The following is a 15,112-nucleotide window of genomic DNA, read 5'->3' on the forward strand; positions in this document are numbered from 1 at the left end:
GGAATCTTTGTGGAGCTTATGTTTTATCCTCCTGTTGCTCTAGAAACATCTGCATGGGGTGTGAGGCCCCTGTGGGCCTCTCTATGATGCACCCTTAGCCTCCCATGCTGCCACAGGTTTTGCCACCTACCTCTTTGAGGGGGCTAGTAGATGTGGAGCTTGGAGCAACATTAAGTTTCAAGTGGATTCCGCTAGGTCTTTAGAAGATCCTGCCATGAAGAGCGGCTTCACTTTCCCCAGTATGCCTTAACTCCATTGTAATCGTGTGAGAGGGCTTCTTCTGTTGACTCTAGGGAGAGAGGGAGAATGTAGCAGGGGATTCGGTACCTTGCCCTTTTTTTGCCGGTTTTTGCTTGACTCTGTCCATATAAAGAGCGGGAAGCACTGAGCCCCCACTTACTACATATTAAGAGAACCAAAATAGTCTTGCAACCTCGGTATTGTCAAAGAGTAGGCCACAGCTTTCTTGTGAAGAGAGAGACACAATGGGTTTTATTCTTTGATCATTGCATGGATTAACAATAGTGGGAGCAGCCCATATAAATCCTACTGCGTTATCAAGATAAGAGGCTCCCTTTGAGTTTGTTCTTCTGTTTAGCTTCCACCATCTTGGCCGCGTCTATTCGGAAGGAGACGCGGCCAAGATGGCGGAAGTCGAACAGAAGAAGAAACAGACCTTTAGGAAATTCACCTACAGAGGTGTTGATCTGGATCAGCTCCTTGATATGTCCTACGAGCAGCTGATGCAGCTGTACAGTGCTCACCAGCGCAGGCGTCTGAACGGCGGCCTGCGTCGTACGCAGCATTCCCTACTGAAGCGCCTTCGCAAGGCCAAGAAGGAGGCCCCTCCCATGGAGAAGCCAGAGGTAGTCAAAACTCACCTGCACGACATGATCATCCTCCCCGAGATGGTGAGCAGCATTGTTGGCGTATACAACGACAAAACCTTCAACCAGGTGGAAATCAAGCCCGAGATGATTGGCCACTACCTGGGTGAGTTGTCCATCACTTACAAGCCAGTGAAACACGGCAGACCTGGTATCAGTGCCACCCACTCATCTAGGTTCATTCCTCTGAAGTAAATGATGCTTCGGGGAAATGTTTCCCTTTGAGTTTGTTTAGCTAAGAATCCGATGCAAATAATGAACTTTCATATTCCATGAAAAATAAGGTTGTCCGCTCTGAACATCCCTGAACCAAAGTCGATTTGAAATCTGTATCAACGTTCTACAGCTTGCACCTGTCCTTAATGGAATGCAGTGAAAGTAACATTTCCACATACCGTTTTGAGTGTGGATAAGTACCAGATGATACAGGGGAAAAAAATCATTAAACAAACTATTAAAGTGCAGAATTTCAGAATGTTCTCTGGTGGTCCAATCGCATCTAAAAGCCAGTGATAGGCATGTGGTTGAAACCATGAGGCATACTTTGAAAATATGCTTCTCAGAGTGCTTTGCTTATCACATTGAGACAACTGTACATATCAGTCACCTTTTGTCTTACATTTTCAGTTCTGTACCTTCAAAAAAAATAACCCCAATCTCATAGAAGTCTTAGTTCACCTGCCATCAAGTCATTCTTTTGTGTCAAAAAAATTATAACCTCCCTCATTAATGAGCTTATTCCTTATCACTTGAAAAAGTTAATTTCTATTGTCTTTGTCTAAAAATAGTGCAAGCCTGCTTTGAAATTTTGGAAAATGTATAAATGTAATAATTTAAAAATAGGCTTTGAAAATTCATTTTCTCTTTTGGCAATGTTGGTTGCCATGGAGTTCAAGTAATAGGTTGTGATGTTTAACACTGAATTAATTACTACTTCTCACTCACAGAGAACATCTAATTATACATATTCATGAAGAACTGTGTTTGGCGTTCCTCAGGGAGAAAATATCCCTTTTTTTAATAAAGTCTATACATACATTTGGGACTGGAATGGGTCTGATGCATGCATATCTTTCTATAACACTTTTTTAGGTGTTAAATTGTTTCCATAGTGTGTTTAACAAAGTGTGTAGTTTTAAAATTAATCTATCTTAGCTGAACTGGTTTGTGTTATGGTCACTTACATTTAACAGAACTGAAATTGTCCATCCTTTAAAAATATTCCTATATATGTATATATGTGTAAACCTTCTGCCAGGTGGAGCCAGCAGCAACAAGGGCTGGGTTCAGTGTCTAGGGGTTCCTTTTCAACAATACAACACAAAACCATCTTGAGCCCCCACCCAGTGACCTGGGACAATTACATACCACCCTCTGGGCACCTCTAAGAGGCAATACTTCCCCTCTTGCAAGCACAGAGTCTGAGTGTAGCAAAAACTTAATAAAAGGAGGGAAGTAACTCAGCATTAAATTGGGAAAACACCACAACTAGGGTTCATAAACATAAACCATGAGCAAAAGACCCACCCCCAAGAATGTTGGGCAGTGTCCTTTTCCCCTCAGGGTCTTAAGTCCAGCAACCCAAAAGTCCCTTTAACCTCCTGTCCCTTCTCTGCACCCCACTCACAGTTGCTGTCCTTGGCCAGTGCATCCAAAAGGTTCATCCGCAGAGTTCACCTCCCACCCTGGGTGGAAGGGGGGGTAAGGAGGCACCTTACACGCTCTGCTGCTTGGGCACTCTCTCGTTGCCCCGCCAGCCGATTGCCACGCCTCTGCGGGGCTCTGCTCTGGCCCTCTCTGTCAGCCCGCCACTTGCCAAGATGTCTTCAGGGCTCACCACCGAACATAGCTCTCAGTGATTTCAGCTGTTAGTGGGGGAGCCTCACTGCTGGTGCACACTGGGTGGTCTCTTGCAATAGAGACACTGTCCCAAAGTAGTTCTAATACCTAGACCTAGGTATCAGAGCTCTCAGGTCCAGATTTTCAGCTTGATTTATGTCAGTTGGGTATTTGACTCGCAGTTCTGCAAGTAAGTTATTGTATATTTGCTAGTTCTGCAAAGCTTTACAGTCCTGAAACCTTTAATTTAATGAGTAGTTTATAATCAGACCTGGCACTGAAAGCTATTCATCTAATAAGTAAGTCTCCAATTTAGGAAAGCATATCTACACTGCAACTGCACTGACCCAGAGCTTGGACCCACAGGCCCAGAACCCTGCAGGGCTGGAGGGTCTGAGTTTGAGTGAAGCCAGGACCCAGGGTCCGAGCCCTATTTCTTTGCAGTGTGGCCACAGCCCCACTTGACTCAAGTCCTTGGAGTCATCCACAAGTATCCCACAATTCCATGGGACAACTTCCTTGATCCTCTCTATCCCAACAATCTGCAACCCTCTCTATTGAAAATGGAAGCCTCCCTCCACCCCACCCGACCTGGCCAACAGCAGCAGCTCAGGTCAGTAATAACCCATAAAATATAATGTAGATGCTCAAGCCCGGGGTTCCCTAATATGAGTCAGCTGACTTGAGGCTCTAGACTGAAATGCCGCCCCTGGCATTGTGCCGCCCCACGCACATGCTTGCTCTGCTGGTGCCTGGAGCCGGTCCTGCTTGAGTCCCACGAACCCTGGGCTTAAATTGCAGTATAGACATACCTTAAAGAATTGCCTGATCTGGCTCTTCATCTTACTCTGTGAAACTATCCCAGAAGATACAGCCAAAATAGTTCTGATTAGTCATGGCTTTCATTTTAGTTTTGTTTTGAAACACGATCTTAAATTAAAGTGAAGATTTTTAACAAATGTCCTGATGATTGCAGTACTTTTGCACATAACTATCTTATGCAAATAGGATCTGATCTTCTGCCATTGAAGTTTATAGCAAAGTGCCTATTGACCTCAGTGGTACAAGAGCAAGTCGATGATGAGTCTGTTTCCCCCTCAGTATAAATACGGTTGTCTCCCATTGGCATTAATGGGACTTACACATGTATGTCAAGTGGAGAATGTGGTCCCTTACCCTTTTTATCTCAGCTGATAAGACATTTTTAGTTTTTTTTAAAAAAGAAAATGGTTATTTTAGAAACTATTCTTTCTTTGATTGCCATGTACTGTCTGTATAACATTCTACTGGTAATGTTAATATCAAATTCATCCAGGGATTTGGTGGAGATAAGCTGGAAACAGTTCTAGACAAAACTGAAGTAAATTATTTGAATCCGTTTGATAAACATTGCCCATGGAGAGATTTTGTGAAAACCAAAGGGATTGAGTATTGCTGTAATTAACTAGGAATGATGAGATTTGAAATCTCTGGTGAATTTTCTGCCATCAGCAGTGTGTTCCCCTTCCTAATAATGATAAGCTGTACTATCATTTTTTATATTAAAAGTCATAATAGTGAATAAACAAAGGCAGGGATTTCATGAATGTCTGAACTTTTTCTATCTGTCCACACTCAGTCTTTCAAATTCTGTCCATTGATGTGTATCTCTTCAAGTTAATGAGATCTACATTACCCATGCCTGTACATCAAAGGACAGAATTTGGACAATCTTTTCTTCTTTCTTTATCTTCCTGCACCCCCAGGTGCATAGGGCGGCCACCAGTTTCTACCATTTATTTCAGTCTTGTGCTGGTCTGTTCAGGCTTCTGAGTGTCATGTCAATGGATTTGACTTCTTTCTCTATTGTTCTGCATAATGTTTCTCTAGGTTTGCCCTCTTTTTCTTTTTCCAGGTCGTGTCCCTATTATCACTTGCTATGGAAGTCATGTTGGTAACATCCTTAAAGCATGTCCCAAATATGTCCATCATCATCATCTTACCATGTTTGATGCATTAGGTTGGTTTGCTCTCCTTAAAATTTCTGATGTTGAAATAAATTATTTTAGATGAATTCAGAAAATCTTTTGCAAGCATTTACTTCAGAATGAGTTCATCTTCTTAACAATTTCTGTTATAGATTTCCATGACGCTGCTCCATAAAAGACAGACATGATGCTGGTGTAAAATGTTCACGTTTTAGTATCCGTGCCACTCATGCTATTTTTCCAAATCTTTTCAAGTTTATGAAAGTTGTTTGCTTGCCTTTAGTTGTCTCTGCAAACCATTGGCTGATGTTGTCACCATCTCTGATGGCACATCTGGCATTAGCATATAGATCCTTGATGATTCTAATTATTTTTCTTCGTATTTCTTGGTATGCCATAATTTTCAAAAGACTGTTTCTGCATACACTGTCAAAAGCCTTCTGGAAATCAATAAAATGTGTCACAATGGGCTCTTGCCACTCCACACTTTGTTCTATAATATGTCTGAGAACAACAATATGGTTTTCATGTAATCTCGGTGGTCTAAAACCTCCTTGTTCCTCTCTAAATTGGAAATCTGTTTTTTTCTTGATACATTCTGGGATAATGTTGCGCATGATGCTTCCAGGCATTGAGAGTAATGTGATTTCTTTCCAGTTACTGCAGTTGGTAAGGTCACCCTTCTTTAGCAATTGTACTTTAAGGTCTGTTTTCCCCTGGGTTGGGAATTTAGACAATAGCACATCTGGATTATGCTAATTTTCTGTGATTTTATATTTGAATATAAAATTAGTGTGTTTAGAATATAGGGAGAGATCATCCTTTAACTTTGCCACTTTTAAAATTAATAGGTCAGCTAATTAGGTTCTCAGAAGCTAAGGTGATGGAGACTATACAGATTTTAGATAGACCGATAGCTTTTGGTCAGAAAGAGAACTAAAGTTGCCAGTGGGATTTGGAAGTCTAAACTTCTCACTTACCAATCACGTTAAAGGTTGGTGGTGGTGCTAAGCATAAGGAAACTAAACAATTGTTTAGGGCCCCGAGCATCTCAAGGGCCCCCTGATTTAGTATTATTCTCCCCTCCTCCCCCCGCCCCAAAATACTGTTCATCTTATTTAATGTGGACATTTTAACAAGTGTATTAGTATGTGGTGTTAGTAACTTGAATATGTCTGGCTGGAGCTAGCTCTTCTGTGTTTTTTACAAGCATTGAGCCTGAAGGGCGGGGAAAATTACAGCAATAAAGAGGAATGTGGCGGGGGAAGGGAGTGGAAAACCTGGCTGTGTCTGTGGATTTGCACTTTCATGGTTCTCTCACCTGACCTAGCAACTGGCATTTGATAAAGACGGTGTTTCAAAAATATAGTGCCTGGCCCACAGGGGTTTGAAATAGCATTTGCCAGCTAGCATCAGCCAGCTGGTTTTGCTAATTCCCCATAAGAGAGAAGCGAAAGAAAGAGATTCTCCAATCTTCCTCCACAGACTATCGCCAATTTTCTCCTTGTTTCCAACAGATTCTCTGCTTTCCTACCCAACATTGGAAGAGGATGTTAGCTGGAATTCATCTGAGGTCGGAGGGCCAGATTCTGACTTGGATTACATCAGTGTAAATCTGGAGTTAAAGGAGTTCCTCCAGATTTACACTAGTGTAACTGAAATCAGAATCTCGCCTGGTGAGTGTGACGTCTGTTGGAAGTTCATTAATTCTCATTATCTTTACCTCCTGGTCCTGTACCAGTTTGGACAATGGAGGAGGTGGTACAGAGAGTGAGGCTTTGCTCTTGTGCTGTCAGGGCTGTAGCATTATCACCAATTTTCTGTGGCTGTCACAAGCCGCACTAACACGCTGTTGCCTTTCAGGCCCTGTTGCTTTGCTGCGGCAGTGGACATGGCAGTAACATGCACAAAAGCCTCTGTTTGTGCTCTGATTCATGTTAACGCTCTGCGAGGAGTTAGAATAGTAGCAGCATGACCATTACATTTCTCCCTTGTGGGTTTTATCTGTTTTTATTATAACACCTGTCAAAATGTCCGATAGCTTTCTCCTAGTCTTGGATGCTGTGCAAGTGCGCTGAGGAGAGGAAACTTCAGGAAGTTATTGTACATTATATACAAGTGTGACTAGAGGCAATGGTAAGGTTTTGTTGGTAGCTGTTGATGCAGTGCAGTAATTGTGCAGTAGTGCTCGGACAATAATGGCAGCTATTGTGCTCTATCCAGAGCTCTAGGAAGGATCACTGATGCCTTCAACGGTCTGAAGAGGTGAAGCCACTAAGGCTCCATCCATACTACAGCTCTTCTCGGAGTTTATAACTAGTTCATGTCACGATTGCTTCCAGACATGATTGTTATCCACACAGCCCAAGGTTAAAATAATCAGTAGCTAACTGTATTTTGCCCCTGCCAGAGACTCAGGCTTCCGGTTTGCCTCCCTGTAGCCAGTTTGAAACATTGTTTTTTGTGGTATGGACAGGTGCTTGTGTAACTGATTTGGCCAGTCCCCTTCCTCCCAGCTTTCTCAGTGGTAGCCGGACACCCGAGAGTACGCTGCACCATATGCTGCTGGTGCAGCTCTGGGTTCATAATCCAAAATATATAATATAAAAATCAATATAATATTGTTACCCTTTTTGACCTGAGCAATTAGCCAAACCAGGTTGTTTCCACTAGGTGGAGAAATTGTTGATGTTGTGAGGTATTTCTTTGATGCAATCCTGTTTATTTACAAAGAATGTACAGTTTTTTCAACTTTATGCTCTTTATATTTAACATTTGAAGCGCAGGATAGTACAATCACCCAAGACAATAAAACATCCTAAACACAATGTCCCTCACTAGCTCACCCTTCCCGTGGGAATCCTTGAGGGACCATCTATGTCCCGTCAGGCAGGCAGGCAAGGTCCTCCAACCCCTTGCTAGCCTGCTGCTGCAGCAGCTTCCCTCATCTTAATCTGGTGCAAAATGTCACTCTTCTCCCACTTTCCCCCGTGAGTCCCGTTGTCAACTTCTGCTGGGGTCACCTGCTTCTTTTGTTCTACCTCTTGGTAATTGTCCGCTGCTCTCAAGTTTCCCTTCCTCCTTCAGACACGAGGAGGAAGTTTCTTCACCCAGCTAGAGTAAACCTATTTTCAAAACGTGTTTTACTTTGAATAGATGATCCTTCAGTGCTGCTTAGCATATCTCATTTTATTTTTTAGGTAGCTTTATAGTTTTTAATTTAACTCCTTGATTTGATTAGCCTTAATGCTGTTTTCTGTTAGTATGGTGATGATTTAGAATGTATCAACATGTTGATATGATTTTGACTCATCATTCTTTTTCAGCTAACTGGCCCGCTTTTGTACAAGTTCACTTCAGTCACTTGGCTGAAGATAAACTGTAAAACCACTGTGTTCCGATTTTAATATTTTATAGTGATGTCGGATTTCAAATTAAACCCCACTTGTCTGTATTCAAGAAAATGAAATCTAGCCAACTTGAAAGTTGTCATTAGTTTCTGACATGCTTTCAGGAAGCAAATGTATGGAAGAAATTAAAATGTGTAAACACATTAGCAGCTTTAGTGAGGATAGTTGTAGTTAATATTTAAACCAGTAAGTATCTGTGTAGCACTTTCTGCCCAAAACATGCTTTTTATTGTATATCAATGCAATTAAAATCGCATCAGAATTTGCTCATTTCTTATCAGTTTTGTTCATGTAAATGCAAAAATAAATCCTGTTTTAGCTGATTAATATTTTTAAAGGGCTTTGAGATCCTTGGGTGAAAGATGGTGTAGGAGTGCTAGGTATTATAATGGGGTTGATTTCTTCATCCCTCCCCCCTCTCCCCCCATAAGCATGCTTTTAAATTGGGATCTTAGCTTATTAACATAGTAATTCATATAAAATTATACTACGGATAATGAGAGAACTCTTTCCGAAGGGGGAGACATGGCTTTCATGTGTCTTCAATGTGAGTCTGAGCTGACCAATAAAGGAAGATCTTTGGGTGTTCCTAGTATAGTCTAACTCATGAGATGATAGCACAGTGTTCAGTATAATCCAGTCAAGACAGAAGTCTGTGTTCCAGAATGGCCCATAACTCTACCTTACAGCCAGAGCTGGGGGGAGAAAGGTAAATCCATTTTGCAGAGGATTTCCATATTTTGAAATTTGGTTTAATTCTGAATGACACACCCTCCCCATTGCAAATTCAGTGTGAAAGGGAATGGAGCCCTGGCTCTGGCATAGTCTGCTTGGTGGTCCGCCCCAGGACCAGTGACCTGGAGCCCAGGCTGCTGAGGAGTTCGAGCTCTCAGGCTCTTGGCTCCCCATCAGCCCACCAGAGCTGCTGAGCAGACAAGCAGTCAACCTGGCAAGAAACTTTGTTGTAATCAAACAGCTTCTACAGAACATTTCCGTGAAGATGAATCAGCAAATTTTGACCAAAAAAACATTCTGCCCAGCTCTACTTACAACCAGATCCTGTCTTGGGTTCCATGGTGGGGTCCAGAGACATTCCCTCACTCATTGCCACCTGCTCATCCATACACGGGGACCTTCCATTCTTCTCTGGGTTGCTTCCTTCCTTTTGGTCTGTTCTGTTTTCTCTGGCCTCACAAGGACACTGGTGTTGGCCTTGCTTTTCTTTAAGTCTCTAGCCACTTCAAGCTTCAGCCTGTGCTCCTTAGCTCCACTTATCTTCTGGGTGATCTCTAACCCCGCTCCAACTTATCTATCAACTCCCCAAGACATCTACATGTCCTCCTCAAGCACAAAGAGATGCCCCAGAAAAGCTGGTTGCCTTGCACTAGTTATCCATCATCAAATATGACGGTATCCAGTAGGAAGTGTAGTCCAGTAGATAGGGCACAGGACTGGGGAGTCCGGAGACCTGGATTCTAATTCTGGATCTGCCACTAGCCTGCTCTGTGGCCTTGAGCAAGTCTCTTCTTCTGTCTGTTCATGTGTTTCCACTTCCAGTTTTTCTCTGTTTTGAGTGTAAGCTCTTCTAAGCAGGAGCTGTCTCTTACTATGTGTTGGTACAATACACACCGGGCACCGATCCGGATAGGGCTGCTATTCTAATACAAACAATAGGAATGTAGGAATTTCATCTCATGGACATCAAAATGCATTGTCTTTTTACAATAATGTCTTTTTACATTGTATTTTTACAATAAAGAAATGAAAACTGATCATCTCCTCAAAAGCCTAAGTCTGGCCTCAATAGTAGATATTATGTTAGAGCTAAGCACTGGAGTTTGATTTGACTGGCAGTTAGAGATACATTCTGATGCTGCTGTATCTCAGGGTTACTGCTGTTCTCCAATATGCGTCATGAGACATGAGTGTCATTCAAGAAGCTATACAGTATACTCAGTTTGACAGTGAGGAAAAAATACCACTACTTGTGTCTGGTTAGCATATGAAAGTCTCACCCTTCTGTATAGACAATTGTTTCTGATTTTAGATGTAGAATACATTCAGGAGGTATGGTGGTGGTGGGGGAAACCAACAGCCACAAGTGGTACACTTGAAACTCCACCCATAAATCAAGTTCCACCCTCTTGAGATGCAAAAAAGAGACTCTCTGACTGCTCAGAGGTCCAGAATGTGGGTTCAACGCTGGACTTCTTGGGATGGGCTTGAACTTCATGGGATTCAGATATGCTGTTGGGCTCTGCTGAGCAACCTGGGCTCAGCTCCCTCTCGCTGGGTCTCAGCTGCCCCATAGGCTCTGCTGCTTGACTCCCCTTGATGGGCCATGAATGCCTCCCAGGCTTCTTTATTCCCCTCTGGTTTGTCGATTTTACAGATCATAACGGTAAAAAAAAAAAAAAAAATTGATACCCTGCTCAAAGTTCAAGCTCCAGCTACATGTAACACCCAAATGAGATGTTGCACTAGATTTTGCAGATCTTCATAATATATCTGAATCTCTTCTTCTTGGTGTACTTTGATAAGCAGTGAAGGAATTTAACAATACTGATATTTAAATTAGCATTGTTAGATTTCAGTTTTAAAACCCCAGTGAGATTAATGGGGCAGTTCACAGCTCTCAAGGCTATTGTTGCAGGAGGTCTTTAGACTCAGGAAGACAGCACAGCACTGGTGGTTCATAATTTAAAGGTAATATTTGCAACCCAAAGACAGGAGGTTTAATTTTTAAATATGAATACTTCAGATTATTGAGCACAAAAGCAAGTACCAGCTCGCTGAGCTTCTGTGAACTCGCCCAGCTTGACCCTTGAAGACAGTGGCAGATATCACACAGGGTAATGCATGCAATAGATTTGCCTTTTGTATGAAACATTGTTCTTGCAGTGCTATTTTTCAGCTATTTCGCTGGCCTGTAATTTCTGCAGCTCCACATCTCTTCCCTCTTAGGTCTAAGAAATGTAGCAAAGTATGTTATAACCATTTCAGTGATTTTCAGGTCATACAGCAGGTATCCTCTGCAATAACAACCCTAGGAAAAGGCAGAATAAATATTTCATCTTTAATTTATGAAAAAGTAATGTGGTTTGTAACACTGTTCTTGGAAGCACTCACCTGTGCCTGAGTGTATCACACAAAGGTTTTGGGGTTTTTTTGAGTGTTTCAGACAAAAGCTTGAACATCTGTTCTGCACATCTGGCCACAATCCAAGCACTGGAAATATTTTTTAGATTTTTTTATTGAAAATCATGGATATCTTCTGATTTATGCATTTTCTGACATGACCCTGTTCTAATCTTGGACTGCCATTGATTTATGTTGTTTACATGAGAATATATTTTAACATGCTCTAAAGTTTTGGGTTTTTCAAAGGAAAGTTGCTGCAAGGTAGAAAATAATTGAATTTTAATCTGAATTACCTCTAATTTTAATATAATCCAGGTGTTGCCTGAACACTAACTAGTTCGCTTGCTCTTGATGATAATAGTAGCTACTGTATATGGTGTGGGCTGCCTCTGAATGACATGGGGTGAAAATACGATCATTTCCAACTAAAGTCCAATTCAGCAGACAGTCCATATTCAGCCGAGCACTTTAGTATGTACATAACTGTAGGCACAGGCATAAAGCCTATTAACTTCATTTGAACGTAAGCAGCTCTTAAAGTTAAACATGTGCATATGCTTTGCTGAATAGGGATCAACTTAAGTACAGGCTTAAATTCGTTGCTGAATTAGGGCCTAGAAGAGGATGATTTACATGTACACATGTAATGTAAATCATAAAGAGGTCTATTGAGAAAATATTTTAGACTCAGGTTTTCATGGGAAGGCTGACTTCTGCTCTGAGACACTGGACTTTGTGGAGAGGAGGGATTTTTTGTAGTGAAAACAGGACTAGAAATGTGGAGACCCATCTTCTGTTCAAAAATTTGCTATACTCTATTGAAAACAAAAACAGTACCACATCATTTATCTGGATTACAGGAGTACTTTGAGGCTCCAGCAGTTGGGTTAGACACTGTATGGATATTAGAACTGGTCAAGCTTTTTTGACCAGAAGGTTTTACCAAAAAAAAAAAAAGGGGGGGGGTATCAACAAAATCGATATTTTTCATGGGAAAAGGTCAATTTCAACAAAATATTTTGATGCGAATATTCTAAATTAAAGGTTTTGTTTTGAATCAGTATTTTGACCCAAGATGTTTCAAACTGACCAAAATATGTTATATGTAAAATATGTTCCTTTCAACATTTCCAAATCTAAGTTTTTGGAACATTTTGTTCCATAGCAATTTTTGATATTTTGTCTTTTCATCCCAAAATAAATGTCAAAATATTGGAATTTCCTCTAGGATGGAAATTCTGTTTTCTGAACAGCTCTAATAGATATCTAGCCCCAATTTGAGACATCTCTAAAGGGGCCTGATTTTTAAAAAAGAGTTGGGTACCAACCTTCTGAAAATCAGGCCCTCTTCAAGTGCTTCTGGTCGGGCATCCAAAAATTGAGGTAACCCAAAATCAATAGTAATTTTTGAAAATTTTGGTTCTAAGCAAAGATATCAGTTCCTGCCATGTGGAGTTTGATGATCCAGTGGTTGGAAGTTGAAGCTAGACAAATTCACACTGGAAGTAAGGTGTACATTTTTAACAGTGAGATTAATTATCCATTGGAACAATTTACCACGGGTCATAGTGGACTCTTCATCACTGACAATTTCTAAATCAAGATTGGATGTTTTTCTAAAAGATCTGCTCTAGGAATTATTTTGGGGACATTCTATGGCCCATGCTATTCAGGAGGTCAGACTAGATGATCACAGTTGTCCCTTCGGGTCTTAGAATCAATTAATTTTGTTCTCAGACAACAGAGGGACAAAACCAGTGAAAGGGTGAGGAAGAATGGTGAGGTAAAACAATACTTGTTTCTTTTATTACACTTTCCACTTCTTGTGAGTCATGACTGAGCTGTTTGACCCCAATTCCCACTTTACTTTGGAGAAACTAGTGCCGGTGTTGGCACTAAGCTGGAGTAGTCCTAACATTTACCATGTGAGAGGTCTGGGATTCATCTAACACCTGAATGGGAATGCAAAGGAAAGGCTCTTTTCCCTTGCAGACTCATACAGGGACAGACACAATCTGTTCCGTTATCAGTTGGTGTCATTTTGTTCTCTGAAGTTTAGAGAAATAGTCCAAATTTAAAATTGATTAGTAAATATTGAGTAGGCTCGAGGTTACTCACTGAGAATTTTGTGAAAGATAGGTATAGGTTAAGGTATACAGTTGTAACCTTGTTTATTATTTTAAGATTAAAAAACATACTGTTGACATGTATATGCTGTCCTGAAACCCATTGACAATGAATGGATCCAATCAGTTGGGATGGGACAGATAAAATTACAATATAGTGAATATGGCTGATTAGATTGCTCTATTTATAGGGCGCGTTTTAGGAAATTCCTATATACTTTAGTGTTTTACTTATAATGAAAACAATGATAGATAATCACTCGGTCAAGGTTTCAGTCATTATCTTCAAGGCCCTCCATGGAATCGGCCCAGATACCAAGCCACCCCATTCTGTGCATCCAGGACCTCCACTGATTACTTACAGTATGTTTCACAGGAACAGTGGAATTCTTAACCCTGTCAGACATATGACCACGTTTTCTCAGGAGTTGGCTCATTCCTCAAAGATGATTAGCACCGTTTCTACTCTTGCTGCCTTCAGATTAAAATGTGAAACCTATTCTTCCCACAACAAAACACAACAGCCAAAAACAGCAACCGAAAGAAGCAAACAGAAATACCTGTGCTGGCTAGGCAGCAATTTTGGGGTTGGAGGGGTGCATTCATGGGGAAGCTAGAGATTTTTTTATTGTGTTTACAAATTTTTTGAATAAGGTACATAAGGGAAGAGTATGGGATAAAAGCCTAGTAGACAGATTAGACAGAATAAAAGCTATGACTGAGCTTCCTTTAAAAATGCAAATATCAAAATGCTAAAGCAAATAAATGCATAGGAAATCTTTTGGACGTATCTTATGAGGATAGCTTGGAAGCAATTACTATAAAACACTGAACAAACAAGAACAATTCAAAATATAACCTAGGTGAACTTAATATAGTTTTATCTAATTTATTCTCCAATGGCTTTTTGAGAGCGAAAAAGACCAAACTCTATCTCCCTCCCTAAAGCATTAATTCATACTTGCATTATGTGATTTAGAATAGGGCCACATCAAAATGAACAGGACATTCACTTTGAAACCGAAGAGCTGATTTTATCTCTTCTCCTTTTGATAGTTTTTTTTTTTTTAAAGAGTTGTCTATAGTATTTCCGTGATCAGCAGATATTTCTCCTCTCCTCTTTGTGCTAAATGGGAGTTTTGAAAGGTTGACTTGAAAGATAGTAAAACTCAATTGCATGATATACTAAGGATGATTCATTTTAGATTTAAATAATGCTTATTCCATAGGCTCCAATTCAACCAACCATTTATGCACATGCTTAGCTTTAAGCATGTGCTTAGCTCCATCCCTATTCAGTAAAGCACTGTGAGCGCACATTTAAATCTCATTGATTTCATTGGGGTTTAAGCATGTGCTTTGTTGAATAGGGATGGATTTAAGCATGTGTTTAAACCTGAGCACATGAGTAAAGCTAAGCTTAGCTTAAATGCTTTGCTTGAATCAGGGCCTCACATGCTCCCATTTTACATATTTTATTATTAACCATTTATGTTCTGGTAGCACACAAACGTCCCATTAGGCATGTGGGCCTATTATGCTAAGTGCTGGACAGACACAGATAAATCACTGTGTTGGCGACCTTACAAATGTAAGGCTCCAACCTTGCAGTTGAATCAGTGGGGGTGGATCCCTGTGCCCACAATGAGCATATTGGCTTCAGTGGGGCCTGTCCATACAGAAACACTTGCAGGATTGGGGCCCACGAGGCATAAAAAGATGACATGTCAAGGATGGAAATA

General features: G+C 40.8%; 1 protein-coding gene and 1 pseudogene across 4 annotated transcripts in view; both read left to right on the plus strand.

Moving 5' to 3' along the window:
* The window catches only part of CPNE4 (copine 4), a 335,017-nt gene that overhangs the window by 138,305 nt on the left and 181,600 nt on the right, over positions 1–15,112 (plus strand). The window lies entirely within an intron of this gene.
* Positions 636–1,108, plus strand: LOC125631696 (small ribosomal subunit protein uS19 pseudogene; annotated as a pseudogene).

This window comes from Caretta caretta, chromosome 2 (genome assembly GCF_965140235.1).
Source record: "Caretta caretta isolate rCarCar2 chromosome 2, rCarCar1.hap1, whole genome shotgun sequence".
In the NCBI taxonomy this organism is placed as follows: Eukaryota; Metazoa; Chordata; order Testudines; family Cheloniidae; genus Caretta; species Caretta caretta.